General features: G+C 46.1%; 1 long non-coding RNA gene across 1 annotated transcript; it reads right to left on the reverse strand.

The window, feature by feature from the left end:
* Nucleotides 1-1,669: 1,669 nt before the first annotated feature.
* On the reverse strand, nucleotides 1,670-19,374 carry LOC148116406 (uncharacterized). Its single transcript, XR_015728744.1, has 2 exons — nucleotides 19,292-19,374; nucleotides 1,670-1,777 (listed from the first exon to the last, which is right to left on the reverse strand). It is a non-coding gene; the product is annotated as an uncharacterized LOC148116406 (long non-coding RNA).
* Between the last annotated feature and the right edge of the window lie 10 nt (nucleotides 19,375-19,384).

Consider the following 19,384-nt stretch of genomic DNA (forward strand, 5'->3'; position numbering starts at 1 on the left):
TCCAGAGGCTGACAGTAGAGAAGCAGAGGAACAGGCGGAGCCTGTTCCTAATGCATGTATGAGAAGAGCTGCCAGAAGGCAAGAGCAGCTACAGCATAGAGGACGACTCGGGAATAGGGCCAAGAGATGATTGGCCCCTCCTATAAGGCTTAAAAGACCAGCAACCGCTCTTGGGCTCTTTGTCAGAAAACAACGTTGATAGACTTGTTGTCTTGCTGCACTTATCTCTGGTTGGCGTCTTTTGCTTCTGAACTTTTGTCAAGAGAAGCCTTTGGCAGTTTGGCTAATTATTGGTGATTAGACTGAAGAATTTGTGTTATGAAGAGTTTGTTTTAATTTAGTTTGGACTACGCTGAGAATGAGTTAATTCTCAGCTGTTCTAATAAAATCTGTTTGTTTTGGAACTGTTTGCGTCGACTACTACTTACTTGGGCCTGGGTCACAACAGGAATAGGAGGAAGAAGGAGTATTAGGAATTTTTGCTATCTTTTATATAAAAGTTATAAATGCAGGATATAAATAAATAAAAGAAAGTAATAATATGAATGTCTTCCAGAATACAAGTGTTTCTTATTTTTTCCACAAAAGCTCTATTCCCTATACCAGGGTACCCAACCTTTTGGGCACTGGGGACTGGTTCTGTAGAGAAAAGGTTTTCCGCAGACCAGAGGGAAGCTGGTTTTGTGTGCTGCCTGCATCCGTGGATGGGGCTTCGCTTGTTTGCACAGCCCAGTTGCTGGCATGCTGCGGACCAGTGCCAGTTCCCAGACTGGGGGTTGTAGACCCATGCCCTACACCAGTGGTGGGTTTCAAACTTTTTTACTACTGGTTCTGTGGGTGTGGCTTGGTGGGCATGGCATGGCTTGGTGGGCGTGGCTTGGTGGGCATGGCAGGGGAAGGATACTGTAAAATCTCCATTCCCACTCTACTCCAGGGGAAGGATACTGCAAAATTCACATTTCCTTGCAATCAGCTGGGACTCAGGAGGCAGAGAATACAGTAGATGGGGGCAGGGACAGTCAGAATTTTTACTACCAGTTCTCCGAACTACTCAAAATTTCTGCTACCAGTTCTCCAGAACTGATCAGACCCTGCTGAAACCCATCTCTGCCCTACCCCAATGTTTTTCAAACTTGCCAACTTTAAGGGGTGTGGACTTCAACTCTCAGAATTCCCAGTCAGAAAAACACTGTCTTGCACTTTTGCAGATTCTCTCCCGACTTTGCCAACATAATTACTTACACGCAGGACTAAAAAGAGTCTGGCTTGATCTGCCTGTTAAATCAATCCACAAAAGCTCTTCAGAAAGAGTCATTTATATTCTGCCAAACTATACAGCACAGTCCCTTCCTCCCTTGTGGTGGCTACTTTTAAGTTGCCAAGAGAGAGAGAGAGATGTTGGCCTTTAATCTGTTAGGATCAGTTCTTTTAGGTTTGATTGCAAAGGGGAAGGCAGAAGTAGCTGCAGGGAAACCTGTCAGTCTTCTTAAATGTACTCATATATACCATCTTCCACGAATTCCATGAATGCGAGTAGAATCTAAAATACGATTAGCCATGTTTTAGTACAGAGACAGAAATAGGTTTAAGAGCAGTATATCTCTTCTGTGTCAGCTATGTTGCTAATATACACAGAAAAAAACAGAAAGGCCAGCCATAAACTGTGTACTCTCTTTCCAGATAATTTGCTTTAATGCAGCAGATGCCTCTCCATTGGTGGCAGATGAGTTGCTTGTCACCAGCTGAGTTCTTCAGCTTTGAGTTGCTGGGCCAAAATCTAGGAAGGAAGGAAATAGAGAAGGAGGGTTAGAATCGGCTTAAGATTTGATGTTCAGGGTAGGCATACATGGTGGCATCTTTACTGTTAGGTTTTGAGTTGCTAAGCCTATCAAATTCTAAGACTATCTTATCCAGGCTGCAGAACTCCAAATGACTTTAAAATGACAGAATCCCTAATATTCTTTGAGTGTCTATATTCTCCCTAAAGTTTGGAAAACTGGCTGCAAAAGAATTCAGTACAGTAGGGCAAACTGGATGAGAAATTCAATTTTGTCTTGATGTAACTGTTACTTGTTCTATTGAATAGCAGTTACCTGCACAGTGTGTGAGCACTGCCTTCACCCCAATGCTTATGGAGGTATACATGGGGAAAGAATTAAGGAAACTAACTCCTACTCCAGAGTGGGAGAGGCAGTGAGGTAGAACCATCCAGCGAATTCTCCTATGGGTCCCTCAACTCTGGGAACTCCACTGATCTCCTTCCAAGAATGGTCATGTATTTTTCAGAACTGCTGTGTTTTTCTAGGTAAGTAGAGTCATTAGTGCTCTCTGAGCTTGTTTGTTTGGACACTGATGATGTTACCTAGTTTGGTAATGAAACATCTTCAAGTAAACAACCAAGCTTAGACAACACCAAGGTTCCCACAGTTCAATCCTGAGCTATAATTTTTTGTTCTATTTGTAGGTAAGTATCTACAGTGAAATCCTGCCCCAGATAAATCCTTGGGCCCAAATACTGGATATCAGTAAATTTAACCTGACAGCTTTGTTCCTTGCAGCCTATTTCTTTTTCTTCTCCTCTAAGGGTATTCTTCTGAGTATTCTTATTTGATACCCATTTTATTAATAGAAGCTTTACCTCCCCTCAGTGTGCTCTTCTGGCCGCCAGCTAAGAGCAAAAGCAACTTACATGATAAAAGTGGTAAATTAATTTACCATTTAGCCAATTCTTTCCTTTCTGCACTTTAGAACTAGCTCCTTCCTTTGCAGTTGAGCTCTCAGAAATCAATTAATTTTGTATGCAATGCCTAAGAGCAGTGAAAAGGAATTTGTGAGCCACCTGGCTAAGGTAATTAAGAATCTAGGTGCCATTTGGGATTGGAACAGCTTTTATACAGGTTTAGGCAACTTTGTTCCAGGCTGAAGAAAATGTACATCACTAACAAATGATAGGTTCATTATTGCTGATAAAAGTCCCTTTTCAAGTTGAAAATAGCATTGGTAGTAAATAGGTTTGTATGTACCTATTTACTGAGTACCTGTATGTACTCAGACTTCCAGACCCATTGATTTTGCAGTGTGACTTTTAAATCTCTTCACGGAACAGGGCAATTTCTTTATATACAGAGTGAAGTACTTCACTTGCCTAAAGCTATCTCACATTTATCATACATATGATGAAGGAAAAATAGGTGGGCACTACAGGAGCAAAAATACAGGTGGTAAATCTGATGAAATCAACTACAGTTCATGAAATCTTATACCTTGTAATTAAAATTTGTTAGTTGGAAAGGGTGGTACCAGAAGGCTGGTACCTGAGCCTCAGTGGCGCAGTGGTTAGAGTGCAGTACTGCAGGCTACTTCTGTTGATTGCAGGCTGCCTGCAATTTGGCAGTTCAAATCCCACCAGGCTCATCCTTCCGAGGTGGGTAAAATGAGGATCCAAATTGTTGGGGACAGTATGCTGACTCTGTAAAACCACTTAGAGAGGGCTGTAAAGCACTGTAAAGCAGTATATAAGTCTAAGTACTATTGCTATTAGTCTTTTTTTGCCACTGTAGAAAAATGTTATGTCCTTATAAGGGCATCCGCCCTGATTGGCTGCCAGCCATCGGGCGGGAGATTTGAATCCCTGTCAAGGGGCGGTGCGTCTGCCGGGAGCGAATATAAGGAGAGCTCCGGCAGCGCGCCAGCAGTCTTGACTCGTTACTTTGTAATGAATAAAAGTTGCTTAATGTATCGAGCTGGTCCAGTCTTCTTTTCCCTGCGCCGGATCTAACACTGGCGACGAAGGACTAGAGAGAAGAACCTTCACAAGACTCTTGGCACGATCGCCCACCGAACAAAATTACCACACCACAGCGATCTTCCAGAATGGCCACCCCGCAAGCCCCGATGACCGCGCTGAACCCGTTCGACCCATCCCGGGAGAAGTGGAGGTCATACATGGTCCGATTCCGGCAGTTCCTGCGAGGCAATGGATACCAGAACCTCGATGAGGAGAGAAAAAGAGCCCTCTTCCTGGCTCATTGCGGATCGGACGTTCTGGAGATGGCGATTGACCTCGTGGCACCCAGGGACATCGAGGAGATGTCCTGGAACGACCTGCAGGAAGTCCTACAGGAGCACTATGCACCTACAGGCACCCCCATCGCAAACAGGTTCACCTTCCAGCAAAGAAACCAGCGGGAAGGTGAATCCATCAAGGAATTCGTGGCAGCGCTTCGCCAAATCGCTGCCAACTGCGAGTTCGACAATGTGGACAATGCCATCCGGGACTGCATTGTGTTTGGAATGCGAGATGTGGGGCTGCAGAAGAAGTTCCTCAGCCGGAAGAAGATTCCGCTCAAAGATGTCCTCGACGAGGCAACGGCGGCTGAAACGTCTGAGCAAGCAGCCGCCGCGATGGTAAAAGCAAGGGGGATCCATAAGATCCACAAGTCGGGCCCGACCTCATCAGACGAGGCAACCACTCAATCCGAGTCTGATGAGGAAATGGCCGTCCACAAGGTGTCCCGCCCCCCCAGGCGGGAAAACCCACAGCATGGCGACCGGGGAGAGCGATGCGGCAGCTGCAGAGGCGACCACCCCAGGGCAAACTGCAGATGGAGGGACGCGACCTGCCGCCGATGCCTGAAGAGGGGCCACATCGCAGAGGCCTGCAGAGCCACAGATCCAGCCCCGGAACCACCCAGACCACGATTCAGGGAAAATCGCAAAGATAACCAGAGGACATCCAAACGGTCCTCAAACCAGTCCCGGCGCAGGGAGGAGGAATATCCCCGCAACAGAACGGTGCACCAGACCACCACCATTGCTCACACAAGCGACGAGGGAACCACCAAGTTCCACGTGACGCTGCTAGCAGAGGGGTCTCCGTGTAAGATGGAGGTAGACTCCGGATCCGCCTACTCCATCATGGACTGGCAGCACTTACAGCAACTGAACCCGGCATACAAAAGGACCCAGCTGAAAACCCCGAAGGCGAGACTTGTGGACTTCAACGGGAATCCCATTGAAATCCTAGGCAGAGCCACAATCCGGGTGAAGTACAACGACTTCAACGGAAAGCTACCCATCACCATTGTGCAGCACAGCCGACCGAACCTGTTGGGTGTGGAGTGGTTCAAGCCGCTGGGACTTTCACTTCAGGGCATCCACGAGATCCGCAGGGACGAACTCGACTCCATCATCGAAGAGTTCAAAGAAGTCTTCGATGGTAAGCTGGGGAAATTTGTGGGGAGGCCAATCTCCTTTAATCTGGACAAGGGAATCACCCCAATCAGGCTCAAGCCCCGCCGAGTTCCATTTGCCCTGCGGCCCAAAGTAGACGAGCAGCTGGATAAGCTGATCGCCCAGAGCGTCCTGGAACCGATCGATCATGCCTCATGGGAGACCCCCATTGTGACCCCACTGAAGCATGATGGGTCTGTGCGCATCTGTGCTGACTACCGTTGTACCATCAACAAGGCGTTGGCACAGAGCGCATACCCAGTCCCAGTGGTGCAACATCTGCTGCATTCCCTGGGATCTGGATCAATTTTCGCGAAACTGGACCTGGCCCAGGCTTACCAGCAACTGCCAGTGGATGACAAAACGGCGGAGGCTCAAACAATTGTCACGCACAGGGGGGCATTTAAATGCAACCGCCTCCAATTTGGAGTCAGCGCTGCCCCAGGCATCTTCCAATCCATGATGGAACGCCTTCTCCAAGGCGTTCCAGGGGTGGTGCCTTACTTCGATGATGTGCTCATCTCCGGTGACTCAAGAACCCAACTCCTTGAAAGGCTCAGGCTTGTCCTGCAGCGGTTCAAGTCCAAGGGTTTGAGGGTCAGGCGGGACAAGTGCATCATAGGAGTACAGGAAGTCGAGTTCCTGGGCTTCCTCATTGATAGCACAGGCATCCACCCCACCAAATCAAAAGTGGAAGCAATCCATGAAGCTCCAAGCCCAAAAAACAAAACGGAGCTTCAGGCTTTCCTTGGGTTGCTCAACTTTTACGCCATTTTCTTAAAACAGAAAGCCACAGTTGCTGAGCCACTCCACCGCCTGCTGGGAAAATCGGCTTCCTGGAAGTGGGGCCAGGAAGAGGAAGCGGCATTCCGGGCCATCAAAGGACTATTGACGTCCAAAAGCGTCCTCATTCAGTACAGCGAGACGCTCCCCATCAGACTGACCTGCGACGCGTCGCCTTACGGGGTGGGGGCAGTCCTCAGCCACGAACTGCCCAATGGCTCGGAAGCCCCAATCGCGTACTTCTCAAAGACTATGTCCGGCGCAGAACGGAACTATAGCCAGCTGGACAAAGAAGCCCTGGCCATCGTGGCTGGAGTGAAGCGCTTCCACGAATATCTCTATGGAAGAAGCTTCACCATAGTCACAGACCACAAGCCTCTCCTGGGACTCCTCGCAGGCGACCAACCAACCCCGACCTTCATGTCCCCAAGAATGACGAGATGGGCAATCTTCCTAGCTGGCTACTCCTATAGGCTCGTGCACCAGCCAGGCACAGCCATAGGAAACGCTGACGCCCTCAGCAGATGCCCGTCGAAGAAGCCGGTCGAAGACCCAGCCCCCACGCTCCACCTACTGCACATTGATGATGACGCCAGCTGCCCGGTGTCATCCGCAGATGTGGCCGTCCACACCCAAAAGGACCCCACACTCCGCAAAGTGAAATCCTGGATCCTCAGAGGGTGGCCATCGGGAAAGCCAGAGGAAAGGTTCAGCCCGTTCGCCAGGAAACAGGAGGAGCTGTCCACCATGAAGGGCTGTCTGCTATGGGGAGACAGGGTGCTGATTCCAAGCACTCTGCAACGGCGAACGTTGGAGACCCTGCACAAGGGGCACCCGGGCATCGTCCGCATGAAGGCACTGGCACGGAGTTATGTCTGGTGGCCCTCCATGGACAAAGACATTGAACAATGGGTCTCCAGATGTGACCCGTGCCAAGAAGTTCGCCCAGCACCGCCGCAATCCGAGGTCGCGAAGTGGGAGACCCCCAGCAACCCCTGGTCGAGGGTTCACATTGACTTCGCGGGTCCGATGCAGGGGCGACACCTCCTCATCGTGGTAGATGCCTTCTCCAAATGGCTCGAGGTGGTGCCCATGGCATCTACCACAACGGACGCGACGATCCGAGCCCTGCGCCGTCTCTTCGCCACTCATGGTCTACCGGATGTGCTGGTCTCAGACAACGGCCCCCAGCTCACATCCTTGGCCATGGAATCCTTCCTGGCGGGACTGGGCATCCGCCACGCCCTGTCCGCCCCTTACAGGCCGGCCGGAAACGGACAAGCGGAACGCATGGTCCGACTGACCAAAGAGGCTCTCACCAAGATGGGCCCGGGGGACTGGCAAGAGCGCATAGACAATTTCCTCCTCACCCAGCACATCACGCCACACGGCACCACCCACAAGAGCCCGGCCGAACTGTTGATGGGCAGAAGGTTGAGGTCACCCTTGGACCGGCTGCACCCCCAATACAGCCCGGAAGTGACCGCAACCGCCAGCCGCCCGCTTCGCGCCTTCAGCAACGGAGATTCAATTTTCGCGCTGAATTTCAGCGGCTCTCCTAAGTGGCTGAAGGGGAAGATTGCCAGCACAACCGGCCCCAAATCCTACATCGTCGAGTTGGAAGATGGACAGTTCGCGAGACGTCACATCGACCAACTCCGAAAAAGGTGGGGGGGAGCGCATGAAAACCAGCCTGACGAGGGAGGCCTACAACACCCCGATGAGGTAGACCTCCAACACCCCGGCGAGGTAGGCCTACCACACCCAGACCGGGCAGGCCTACAACAACCCGGCGAGGTAGGCCTACGACACCCCGACGAGGTAGGCCTACCACACCCCTGCGAGGCAGAGCAGCACCACCCCGTCAAGGTCGGCCCAGCCCACTACCAGATGCTGTCACGCCGGCAGCCCAGCGAGGTAGACCAGGGCCAACCGCACGGAGGATGGCAACACCAACCCAGCCAGGTGGGCACCGGGCACAGCAAGGCCAGGGACCACCAACCCAGCCCGCAGGTAGACCGGGACCTGCCCAGAGGAGGAGCAACGCACCCCACCAGTTACAGCAGCCCATGCCAGCCCAGCGAGGGAGACTGCAGTTCAAGGCGAGTAGACCGGGACCCAGCCAAGACGGGCAACCCACGACCCACGGGTGAGGGTGGCACACAACTCACCGACGTGGGGGACCCCCGCCCATCACAAGAGACAGCCAAGAAACGACACCCCGACCAGGATGGCCCCAGGCACCAACCAACGGTAGACCAGGGACTAGGGGGAAGGGGAAGCCGACAACAACCCGGCCAGGGAGACCTGCACCACCCCGGCAGGGGAGACCTCCGCCGCCCCGCGGAGGCAGCGCCGCAACAACACCCCGACCAGGTCGACCACCGCCAGCCAGACAAGGTAGACCAACGCCAGCCCAACCGAGGGGACCAACGCCACCCCTGCGAGGTCGGACGGCACAACAACAACAACGAGAGCCAGCACCACCCGAACCGAGTGGAACCGCCACCCGAGCGGCAGCAAGCCGGACCGAGACCGAACCACAGCGCCCGGGAGACTAGGGAGGAGCAAGCAATGGACTTACCGAGACTCAGACGCTCTTCCCGGGTCGGAACCGAGCAGCCGAGGCGAGGCGAGAGATCCACAGGACAGGAGGAAGACCACCAGGACCAGCGATCCAAGGTCTGCGGTCCGGCCGGAGGCGCTGGGGGTGGCCCCGCTCACTCGACAGCCGAACCGAGCCCGGTTCCGGAGAGGGAACCAGGAGACGAAAGAGCCCCGTCCTTCCAGGCCGGAGACGGAGGAGAAGTGAGACTGTGCAGGTCAGCTAGGGTGCCGAGGCGTCCGGCGTACCTGCGCGACTACGTAACGTTTGTGAATGAGATTGACATTTCGGACTAAGGGGGGAGGAGTGTTATGTCCTTATAAGGGCATCCGCCCTGATTGGCTGCCAGCCATCGGGCGGGAGATTTGAATCCCTGTCAAGGGGCGGTGCGTCTGCCGGGAGCGAATATAAGGAGAGCTCCGGCAGCGCGCCAGCAGTCTTGACTCGTTACTTTGTAATGAATAAAAGTTGCTTAATGTATCGAGCTGGTCCAGTCTTCTTTTCCCTGCGCCGGATCTAACAAAAAACATGTCTGGTGAGTGGGTAAGGTATGCCTTGCTTAGTTCTCACTCTCTTACATCCCCAGAAACCAAGAATAAGATTAAGCCTGGGTCATGAATAGGCACATCTCTCTTCTGTTCCCCCATACTTGTGAACAGTGTGTCCCTAATAGTTACTATCTACTGAAACAAGGAAAGGATTTCCAGACATTTACTTATAAGGAAGGGAACTGATACATTAGAGAAGAGAGAAGAAGTGTTGTGGCCTGCCAGCGGCCAGCAGAGCTGGCAGCAGATTCAGACAGTAAGGAGGTTGGGGAGGAACATGAGCCAGTCCTGGTGTCTGGGTAAGGCTCTGATGAGTGCTCTGCATCAGAGGCAGAGATGGGGCCAGGGCCGTCTGACAATTTTCAGCTATCTTCAGAGTTAGACATCAGTGGGGCATAAGAACAGCTGGAGCTTGTTCTCAGTGTGCACATGCGCAGAGCTGCCAGGAGAAGGGAACAGCTAAGGAACAAGGGTCGAGTAAAGCCACAGGTGGACAGTGAATGGCCCCTCCCATAGGGAATAAAGAGGAGCGAAAGGGAGGGGAGTTTGCAGGAGACAAGAGACAAGGCTTTTTTTGGCCCATTTTTAGGCTTTTTTCAGGCCGCTTTTCCCGAAACAATTGGCCAAAAAAAAGCCTCACAAACAGGATGAAAAAAGCCCCGAAAATGGGTCGAAAAAAGACTGGAAAAAGGCCGGAAAAAGGCCCAAAAATGCAGTGTGCAGAGGCCAAAAAACCAGCTGGTGGGTGGGCGGGGCTTCAGCAAGATTTGGGCTATAAGACGCACAGACATTTTCACCCCTTTTTGGGAGACAAAAAAGTGTGCCTTATAGTCTGAAAAATATGGTAGTTAAATTCATTCGAGTAAAGATCTGTTCCTGACTTCTTGCCAAGTCTTGTCTGCTACAGAGTGGCATTTGGAAGATATTGGCCTGGCAGCTTTCCAAGCCTGATAAAGCTCTGTAGTTGTGAAATCTCTGGAAAGTCTGTTGGCCGGGACTTTGCTGGAGAGGAATTCCCCTTAAACTAAATAAAAGGGGTTTTATCGGGACGAGGAATTGGCTTCGTTCTTTTGGGAAGCCTAGGTCAGAACAAGAGGCAACAAACAAAGCAAAGGAAATATAGCCACCAGAATCCTTTTAAAAGAACATTGGGGGTCCTTGTATAATGTTATTTTTAAATGTGGTTTTAATTGTTTGTAATCAGCTAGTTCAGGAGTATCTGTGAGGAGGTTTTTAAAAAGTCAAGAAAATGGCTGAAGCCATATGTATATACCACATGTACCATGTGTGTACAACCCTATATATACAACCCTTTTGTACATATGTTGCATGTGTTATGGATGTAAAAAAGAGTGTGGGTTAAATTGTCCAGTGGTAGCTGCCATCTGACTGTTTTGACCATCCACTGAGGATGCCTAATGGTCCTGTGAGTAAATGTACAAAAGAAAATATAATTATGCCTCCCAGCAAATTATGTTACCAAGAAGAGGATAGACCACGTCAGCATAAGAATTTTGTGTTTATTCTTGGGGTGAATTTTTAAACTGTATTTATACTCAAAATAAATTTGGAAGAAATGTTGCCGCTTCTGACTCCTAAGTTCACCTTCATCGCAATCATCTCTGCAGGTTACGATACCATGGATGAACCCATTTTCCCAAGAGGGAAAGGATTGCTCATTTTTTATATTATTTGTAATGCTGTTTACCTTTGTCATATTACAATTTTCTATGTATGTCACCCTTTAGTAAAGTAAAAGATCCAAACTAGAATGCTGCCCCTGCCAAATCAGGTTATTAAATTTTCACAGTACTTTGACCCAAATCAAGCAAACTTTAAAAAATAAGCAAAACTCTTTGTTAAGGAATTTATTTACTTATTATTTTAACATCTCTCAGTTTACCAAGTTATAATCCTTTCTCCCAGTTTTCCCACATAGCATCAGCCCTATAAGGTAAGTTGGGCTGAGCAATAGGGACTAACCTAGAGTCACCTGTCAGTATTTGAACAGATCTCCCTTGTGCCAATCCTAGTTATTATCCCACACTGTGGGGTGTCAATCAATTCACTGTGTAGGTGAATTGCAAACTTCTCATGAAGAGTTAAGAAATGTTTATGGTGATTTCTTGATTTCTTTGTATCCCTTTAAGATAGCAGTATTTGACTTTTTGATTACCTTTTGTTTTTTATTACTTTTTGATTGAAGCCAGTAAGACCTGTAACATCATAACCCCACATCTTAAAGGGAAGTAATTGGACATAATGCAATGGTAGGTATAGGCAACATGATGCTCCCAGATTGTAATTCATCCTTGCATTTCTGGCTTTCAGGAAAGCTATGAAGACCTATCTGCTTTCCTTTCTCTCTTTTTGATTGTGTTTACTGAGGTATTCTTTGAAGAGTTGCTGTAATTATGTACAAGATTTATTTCTGGATCTTTGGGGTGTTTTGCTGGATGCATTGATTCCGAATGCTTCTATTATTTTTTCTATGTTACTATTTTTTTGTAATTTTATTACATAAGTGGCTGTAAGATAGATTTTGTTCTCACAAGCAGCCTAAAATATATTTTTGTTAATTTTATAAAGTTCTTTTATGCTATGGATGAATCAACTCTGTGCAGCTATTGGTAGCAGGAATCCAACTGTATAATAGTAAAACAACCATTGGTAAGAATTCCTTAGATATGTTGTGGCCTGCTAGCGGCCAGCAGAGCTGGCAGCAGATTCGGACAGTGAGGAGGTTGGGGAGGAACATGGACCAGTCCTGGAGTCTGGGGAAGGCTCGGATGAGGGCTCTGCGCCAGAGCCTGTCCTCATGGAGGAAGATTGTCAGGGAGTTTATTAATCCCATGTTTGGCTCTGGGACTAATTACCCTGGTTTAGAGGAGATGGATCGTGGCTTATTCCAAGTTGCAATATTCTGAAAAGAAACACGAGGAAAAGTTTCTAATAAAACTCATTTATTTGTTATAAAGAAAATAAAACACCTCACTAACTAAGAAAAGTTAATTGCTACATTTTTGAAAGTAATTCTTGCCGGCTATCTTAGCCGGACCTTGCTGGAAAGAGAACAAAGGAAAGAGTGTGTGAAGCAAGTGAAGGAATGTGGGTGGATACGGAAACACGTAGCTTACTGATAAGGAGTTGGCAAGCTACGGAGAGTCTGACAGTCCAGAAATGATGAGTTCAGCTGGCAAATAAAATAACGCAGTGACAAAGATGACTCTGAAAGTGATGGGGAGGAACTGACAAGGCCTCCCTCTCCAGGACCCTCCTTTCTGGCAATGCCTCAGGTTCCAGCTGAAGGCCAGGAGGAAGGCATGTCAGAGCACCCACTAATAGGGAGTGATGAAGATCAATCTTGGATTGATCCCAGGCAGCATCGGAGGGAGAGGCATGCACAGCAAAGGAAGAGGTGTGGAAGGGCCGAAGATTGCTGAGTCACTGAGCCATGCCCCACAGGGGATAAAAGTGGGTGGGGTTGCTCTGCAGCCTCTGTGACGGACAAAAACTGCATATCATGAGCTTCGGATGGGATATCTTTCGGAATTAAGGCTTGGACTTTGTGAATGACTTCTGACTACTCTTTTGTGCCTTATGAACTCTTGGTTGCCCCAGCAACGGACTACAGATACGCTGACTCCTGTTTCTAGAGGTGATAAGAAACTTGGCAGGCATTCAGAAAGTAGCTGCCAGAACTTTTATCTGCCAAAGGATTCAGGTCAGCTTGTAAAAATAAATTACTGGTAGACGTCTTTTGCTCATGTGTCTGCCTATGTGAGGTGGGGGGACAGAACAGAGGCAGAGAGGGGGCCAGGACCATCTGGTAGTTATGTGCTGCCTCCGAAGCCTCCGGAATCTGACATCAGCGAGGCAGAAGAACAGTGTGAGCCTGTTCCCAGTGTGAGCATGTGCAAAGCTACCAGACGGCAAGAACAATTAAGAAAAAAAAGAGTGACTCGGGAGTAAGGCTTGGAGTTGATTGGCCCCTCCCATAAGACATAAAAAAGGAGCAAACAGTTGTGAGCCATTGCAGGAAGCAATTAGTTCATATAGTCAATTCAAGCTCTGAGAAGTCTGTTTGAGCATTTCAAGGGAGATAAAGGTGGATGCTTATCAACATTACCTGAAAGACTGTGTCAACTCGAGCAGACATCTGTCGGAATCTTCACAGACTGTTTGTGAATCATTACAGGCTGTGAATGACCATAATTCACAGCTGTCTCAATAAAAGAGGTTTTTTGGGACTACGATTGCGATTTATGCTTTCTCAGGAAGCCTAGCAGTGATGGGTTGCCCCCGATCGCACCGGTTCTATAGAACCGGTAGTAAAACTGGTGGGAGGCCCGACCCACCAACCGTGATGTCACCAAAATGCTTCTGCGCACGACCCCGTTACAAACCAGTAGTAAAGGTAAGTAGAACCCACCCCTGAAGCCTAGGTCAGAACATGATAACTATCCATAGCAGTGTGATTGTATGATTGTCTGCACCCACAGCCAGGGCTGAGAATTATGAGAGGCCTTAAAATATTCTGGGAAGTGTGGATCATGTGGAAGTCTGAAGTGGTGTAGGGTTTCCTGCTTAAGCAGGGGGCTGGACTAGAAGACCTCCAAGGTTCCTTCCAACTCTGTTATTCTATTTTATTCATACCATTCTGATTCATATTTTCCAACAATCAAAAGTCATTAGTGGAGAATGAAAGAGGCTGGAGTTGTATCAAGACTTCTATACCATTTCAATGGATCTCTTTGTAATTCTTGTAGAAATTAATATCAGAGAACTTAAAAGAGTTATTTGTCAGTAGTGAAATTGTATCATTAAGAACCAAATTCTCATTAACAAAAATAAGAAATAAAAATCTGTTTCTGTCAAACACTAACATTTTTTCAGGTAACCGATTATGACACTATGTTATGGTTTTAAAATATGAGCACTGCTGCATTTTAAATCCCAGTTATTTCTTCACTGTTGGAAAGCAAAGAAATCTCTGATAAAATAATAATTAAATGCAGAGAGTACTAAATTTCTACCCAGCATGAGCTGCCAGCAGTTACAAAACGAAAACATTAGGTCATTAAAATAAAAGTCTGATTAAATATCTAGGTAGACTTTTCTGATTACCTGTTCTTTTGAGAATATGTAGTGATAATAAAATGATAACTCTTCAGCAATTGGCTTTAGTCAGGAAAAGTAAATATTAACATTTTTAAATGAATGCATAACTAATATGGGCATAAATGTGAAGCAAAATATAATATCATGATCTGTCTTCTGGTTATGAATGTGTGTTCTGTAATAATCAGTATCCTAAAAATTCTTCTGATTATGGTTTGTTTGACTTAATTTTGCACCAAAACTAGCAGGCACCATTCAGAGACTGCTATGGCCCTTTAACAGGAATGATAATTTATGAGTATTTATTTATTATCAAATTTATACGGCCACCCATCTCACAAGAAGTGACTGTGGACAGCATAGAAGCAAAAAACAAAACAAAACAAAACAAAACAAAACAAAACAAAAAACAATAAACATGTCACACGCACAATTTGATTCAGTTCGATCCGATTAGAGTTTTTCTGTAATATAGTTCCTGCAGATGGTAGCTGGTGGCAATTGTGGCCAAGGAGGCTTTGCTTAGTTCCATCTGGTGTGCCAGCTGTACTCTTTCTTGGGTTGGGAAGCTGTTCAGATGGTCGTTCATGCCCTAAGTCACCTCAAAGCTCAACTACTGCAATACACTCTACCTGGAAAAATGTAGCAGTAGAAACAGTGATGGGCATGCCTTGGTACGCCCTTGTAGCACTTTTGCTCTGTGAGCTACATTTGTTACCAATCTGTTTTGAGGTATGATTTAAGATACTAATTATCACCTATAAACCCTACATGGCACAGAACCAGGTTATCTGAGGGACTGCCTGTCTCCCATGCTTTTTGCCTGGTTGATACATGCTGGTCAAGTTGGCATGCTCCAGATCTTTTTGATTGATCTATTGCCCAATGAAGGAGAAGGAAATGCACCTTCTCTGCCCTTTGGGATCTTTTTCTGAAATCTGTGTGGCTGTCACGTCCTTGGTATTCCATAAAGACCTGAAGACCTGGTTATCCTTCCAGGCAGGGGTGGGTTCTAAAATTTTTTACTACTGGTTCTGTGGGCATGGCTTATTTTGTGGGCGTGGTTTGATGATTATGTGACAATTCTTTAGGATTTAGCAGAGGTACTGGTCTACCAGGCTTTTAACTGCTTGCAGAGCTGTACCGGTCTACTCATTTGTTTTTGGAGGCACTGGTCTACCCATTCGTTTTTGGAGGCACCGGTCTACCCATTCATTTTTGGAGGCATCGGTCTACTCATTCGTTTTTGGAGGCACTGGTCTACCACCACACTGCCTTTTAACACTGATCAGCTGTAGGGGGGCCCTTTGAAGCCCCGCAGCAAGAGTTTAAACAGGTTTTTTCCTTCTAGCCAATCAGCTGGGACTTGGGAGGCAGCAATAGATTGCGGGTGGGGCCAAATAAAAGATAAGAATAATGAGGGGGCGGGCGGGCGGGGGGGCAGGAAGGCCCAGCTCCCGAATAAAGAGAACCGGTTCGGTGACATCATATTGTCACTGCTACCGGCTCGGCCGAACTGGGCCGAACTGGGAGGAACCCACCACTGCTTCCAGGTGTTGGGATGAGATATACAGGGCTTCTTTTTGACTGTGTCTATTATTTTTATTTGTAGAATAGAATAGAATAGAATAGAATAGAATAGAATAGAATAGAATAGAATAGAATAGAATAGTGTGCGTGCGTGCGCGCGCGCGTGACCCCCTCCCCCCCGCTTCTCACATGTGATGGCCCGGTAGGCCCGTTTTTCTGTCTCACCTGGCTCCAGACCCTCTCTATGCATCTGGGGAGAGGCTCTGGAGGCTGGGGACAGCAAAAAAGTCACTTCCTATCCAACCGGAAGTTGGGAAACAGGCCGTTTTGGGCCTCCAGAGGGTGTCCGAGGGTGTGGGGAAGGCTGTTTTCATCCTCCCCAGATGCATAGAGAGGATCTGGAGCCAGGTGAGAAAGAAAAACGGGCCTTCCCCACCCCCCAGGCCCTCCGGAGGCAGGAAACAGCTTGTTTCCCTACTTTCTGGTGGGCCCAGAAGGCCCAAAAATCAGCTGGCCAGCGCACGCATACACAACGGAGCTGAGCTGGCATGCCAGGCGACATGGCTCCATGTACCATCTGTGGCATGCATGCCATAGGTTCGCCATCACGGACATAAATGATCTTTCTCCACCCCCCCTCCCCAAATCTCTCTACTGCGATACTAGAACATAGAACGATATAGTTGGAAGAGACCTTGGAGTTCTTCTAATCCAACCTCCTGCTCAAGCAAGAGACCCTATACCATTTCAGATAAATGATTGTCCAATCTCTTTTTGAAAGCCTCCCATGATGGAGCACCCACAATTTTGAAGGCAAGTTGTTCCATTGGTTGATTGCTTTGACTTTTAGGAAATCTCTACTTAATTCTAGGTTGCTTCTCTCCTTGGTTAGTTTCCATCCATTGTTTCTTATCTTGCCTTTTGGTGCTTTGTAAAATAGTTCGATCCCCTTGTCTTTGTAGGAGCTCCTCAAACATTGGAACACTGCTATCATGTCTCCCCCTTGTCCCCAACAGAGTGTTTTATACAAATGCTGTTTTACCCTGCTTTTGCTGCCAGTTGTAACATCTCAGAGATCAAAAGAAACACATCACGATCAGAATTTGTTTGTCAGAACCAAAACAAATCAGGTCCCAATCTGGAAAATTAATACCTATTCTGAATTACCCACTCTCCCTTCTATTTTGAAGTCTAGTTGAATCTTGATTTTCATTCCTAGCTTGATGGCTTTTTTAGCACTTGTATTAAAGTTTTCCAAGGGCAGCTGAAATGTTGCTGTTCCTTGGGGAACTCTATAACACAAAACACACATTCTTGAACACTGTGCAGCACAAAAAGTAATTTCTCAAGGACAGTCTTGTCTATTTAATCTCCAAATCATCTGGATTTTCTCTGCCATTCCCTCCATTTGAACTGCCTAGAAGGATAAAGTTGTTAAATGATGTATCATCTATTTCTCAAATGGACAGGCAAGGGAGAATGTTTATTTGCTGTATTATTTTTTTTTACCAATACTACATGAGAGTATAAGTTTTCTATTGTCAGTCTAATCAGACAAATATATAGGTAAAGTAACATAGGTAAAACCAGAATCTACGTATTACCATGTCCTGAAATACTGTGTGCCAGTATTTTGTCTCTACTTTCAAACTAATGGTATGCAACAAAATATTCTGATTGGAAGAGTAGGCTATGGATCCTAGCAGGTACAGAATAGAAACAGCATGCTTGGGGTAAAACTGGGCTTTGATTATACTTGTGGCAGTCTGACCAAAATGTGTTAAAACTGGCTATTCTTATCATGATCAAGGAATACTGTTGTGAGTCTCTAGGAATCAATTTGTGATTGTGATTGGATATAAGTGCAATAAATAAATAATAAACAAAACAAAATAAAATGAATAAGATTCATAACAAAATTGAATAGTAAGCAAAAAGGAACAGGGAATGGTTCAAGAGGAAGGGGAATACCGTGAAAGGTGCAGCTTGATGAAGAAATGAAAAAAAGAGAGTACAAAGAAGTTTAAAGAACAAAAGGCAGTAAATGGTAGTGGGGAAAACAAGGATAATTCACAAAGATAAAAAGATATGGTTAAGTACAATGAAAATGGTAGATTCAGATTCAACTTCTTGGGTTATCTCATACATTTAATTTCATACATTTAATTTCCTTGGGTTATGATTTCTTTCTCCCTTTGTTTGCATAGCATTGGTTATCTCAATGGGAATCTATATCCACCATATCCATATTAGGCTAAGTGATCTGCCTTAGTTGTCCTCCTCAGTCTGAGATGCACCCACCTATGAGAATGGGCAGAATGGTTTGTTGTTGCTTGCTTGATAATTCAATCACAGCAGCAGCAAAAATAATGGATAGGTTCACACAATTATGGCAATGAGGATCTCTTTTTTTCCAATCTTGTAATGACTTCTTTCATTTTTGTCTACAGTAAAGTTTTTAATCTAACCAAGTCATGTTTGGGAGTCTTCTGCTGAGTCTAGCCAAGAATCAGATTAAGGGTTAAATGTCTCAATGCCTGTGATTTACTAGAAACTGGGTATGAGCCTGGTAGGTCCTGCTGAAGATATTATTCCTGTATCTTAATTGCCTTTGAATATATGACAATATGTGACAATATTGTAGCTTTTTATTTCTTAATTTAGGAAACTTTTGAGAGTTTCTACACATTTTAATAGGCTGATATTTTTTTTCAAGAATATTCCATTTATTGGGTTTTGTAGATGAAGGAGCTGCTTATATGATATCTTAATTTAAATTGTATTTGCTCATAACTGGTTTATAATACTATTTTTAACAATGTTGAGTTCATTTTGGCTTTAAGTGCAAGGCATAAATCCAGATAATTATGGCAATCTAATATAGCCATAATAATTTAGACACTAGAGTCATCATTTGATCATTTCTATTTCTATTCTTCTCATTACTATACTGTATTCTGTGAAAGTACTATGAAAAAGCTCTAAGTAAACATAAACAGAAATAACTTTAAATCTTTAAAGTTGTGGTGTTTGCACCAATATTTTAATAGCAGAATCAGTATGGGATTATCTTTCAGGGGAACATATATTCTTTCAATGTCCTTTCTTGATATTGTCTGTTGAAAAAAGTAGAGGATGCTATGTAAGATTTCCATTTCAGACCTTTAGAGAATCACAGACAGTCAAAATAGGAAGGTTATGTTCCTTTTTGGGGGAGTTCAGTCCTCTTTATAGAAAGCTATAAAGATAGAAAGCTATCACAAAATAGTGCTATGTTTATAGCACTTATTCTATTCAAAGGGTTGACCAGATGATATTGAATTTCAAAGACAAAAAGTCAGAAGAAGAAGAAAGAAGAAAATTGTCTATCAGCTTATCATACAGATACAAGTCCTTCAGTGCCAATCTATATTGTATAACCTATGCTGATTTTTTTTTTAAAGAAATGGAAAGCAACTGGGAATATACTTACCTTCGCTACCGGTTCGCAAATGTGAACGCACATGCACAGGGACTTCCGCGCATGCACAGATCGTCAAAAACAGGAAATGATGAGTGGGTGGGT

The sequence above is a fragment of the Pantherophis guttatus genome, chromosome 1, assembly GCF_059756535.1.
Source record: "Pantherophis guttatus breed Tessera chromosome 1, ASM5975653v1, whole genome shotgun sequence".
Classification (NCBI taxonomy): Eukaryota; Metazoa; Chordata; class Lepidosauria; order Squamata; family Colubridae; genus Pantherophis; species Pantherophis guttatus.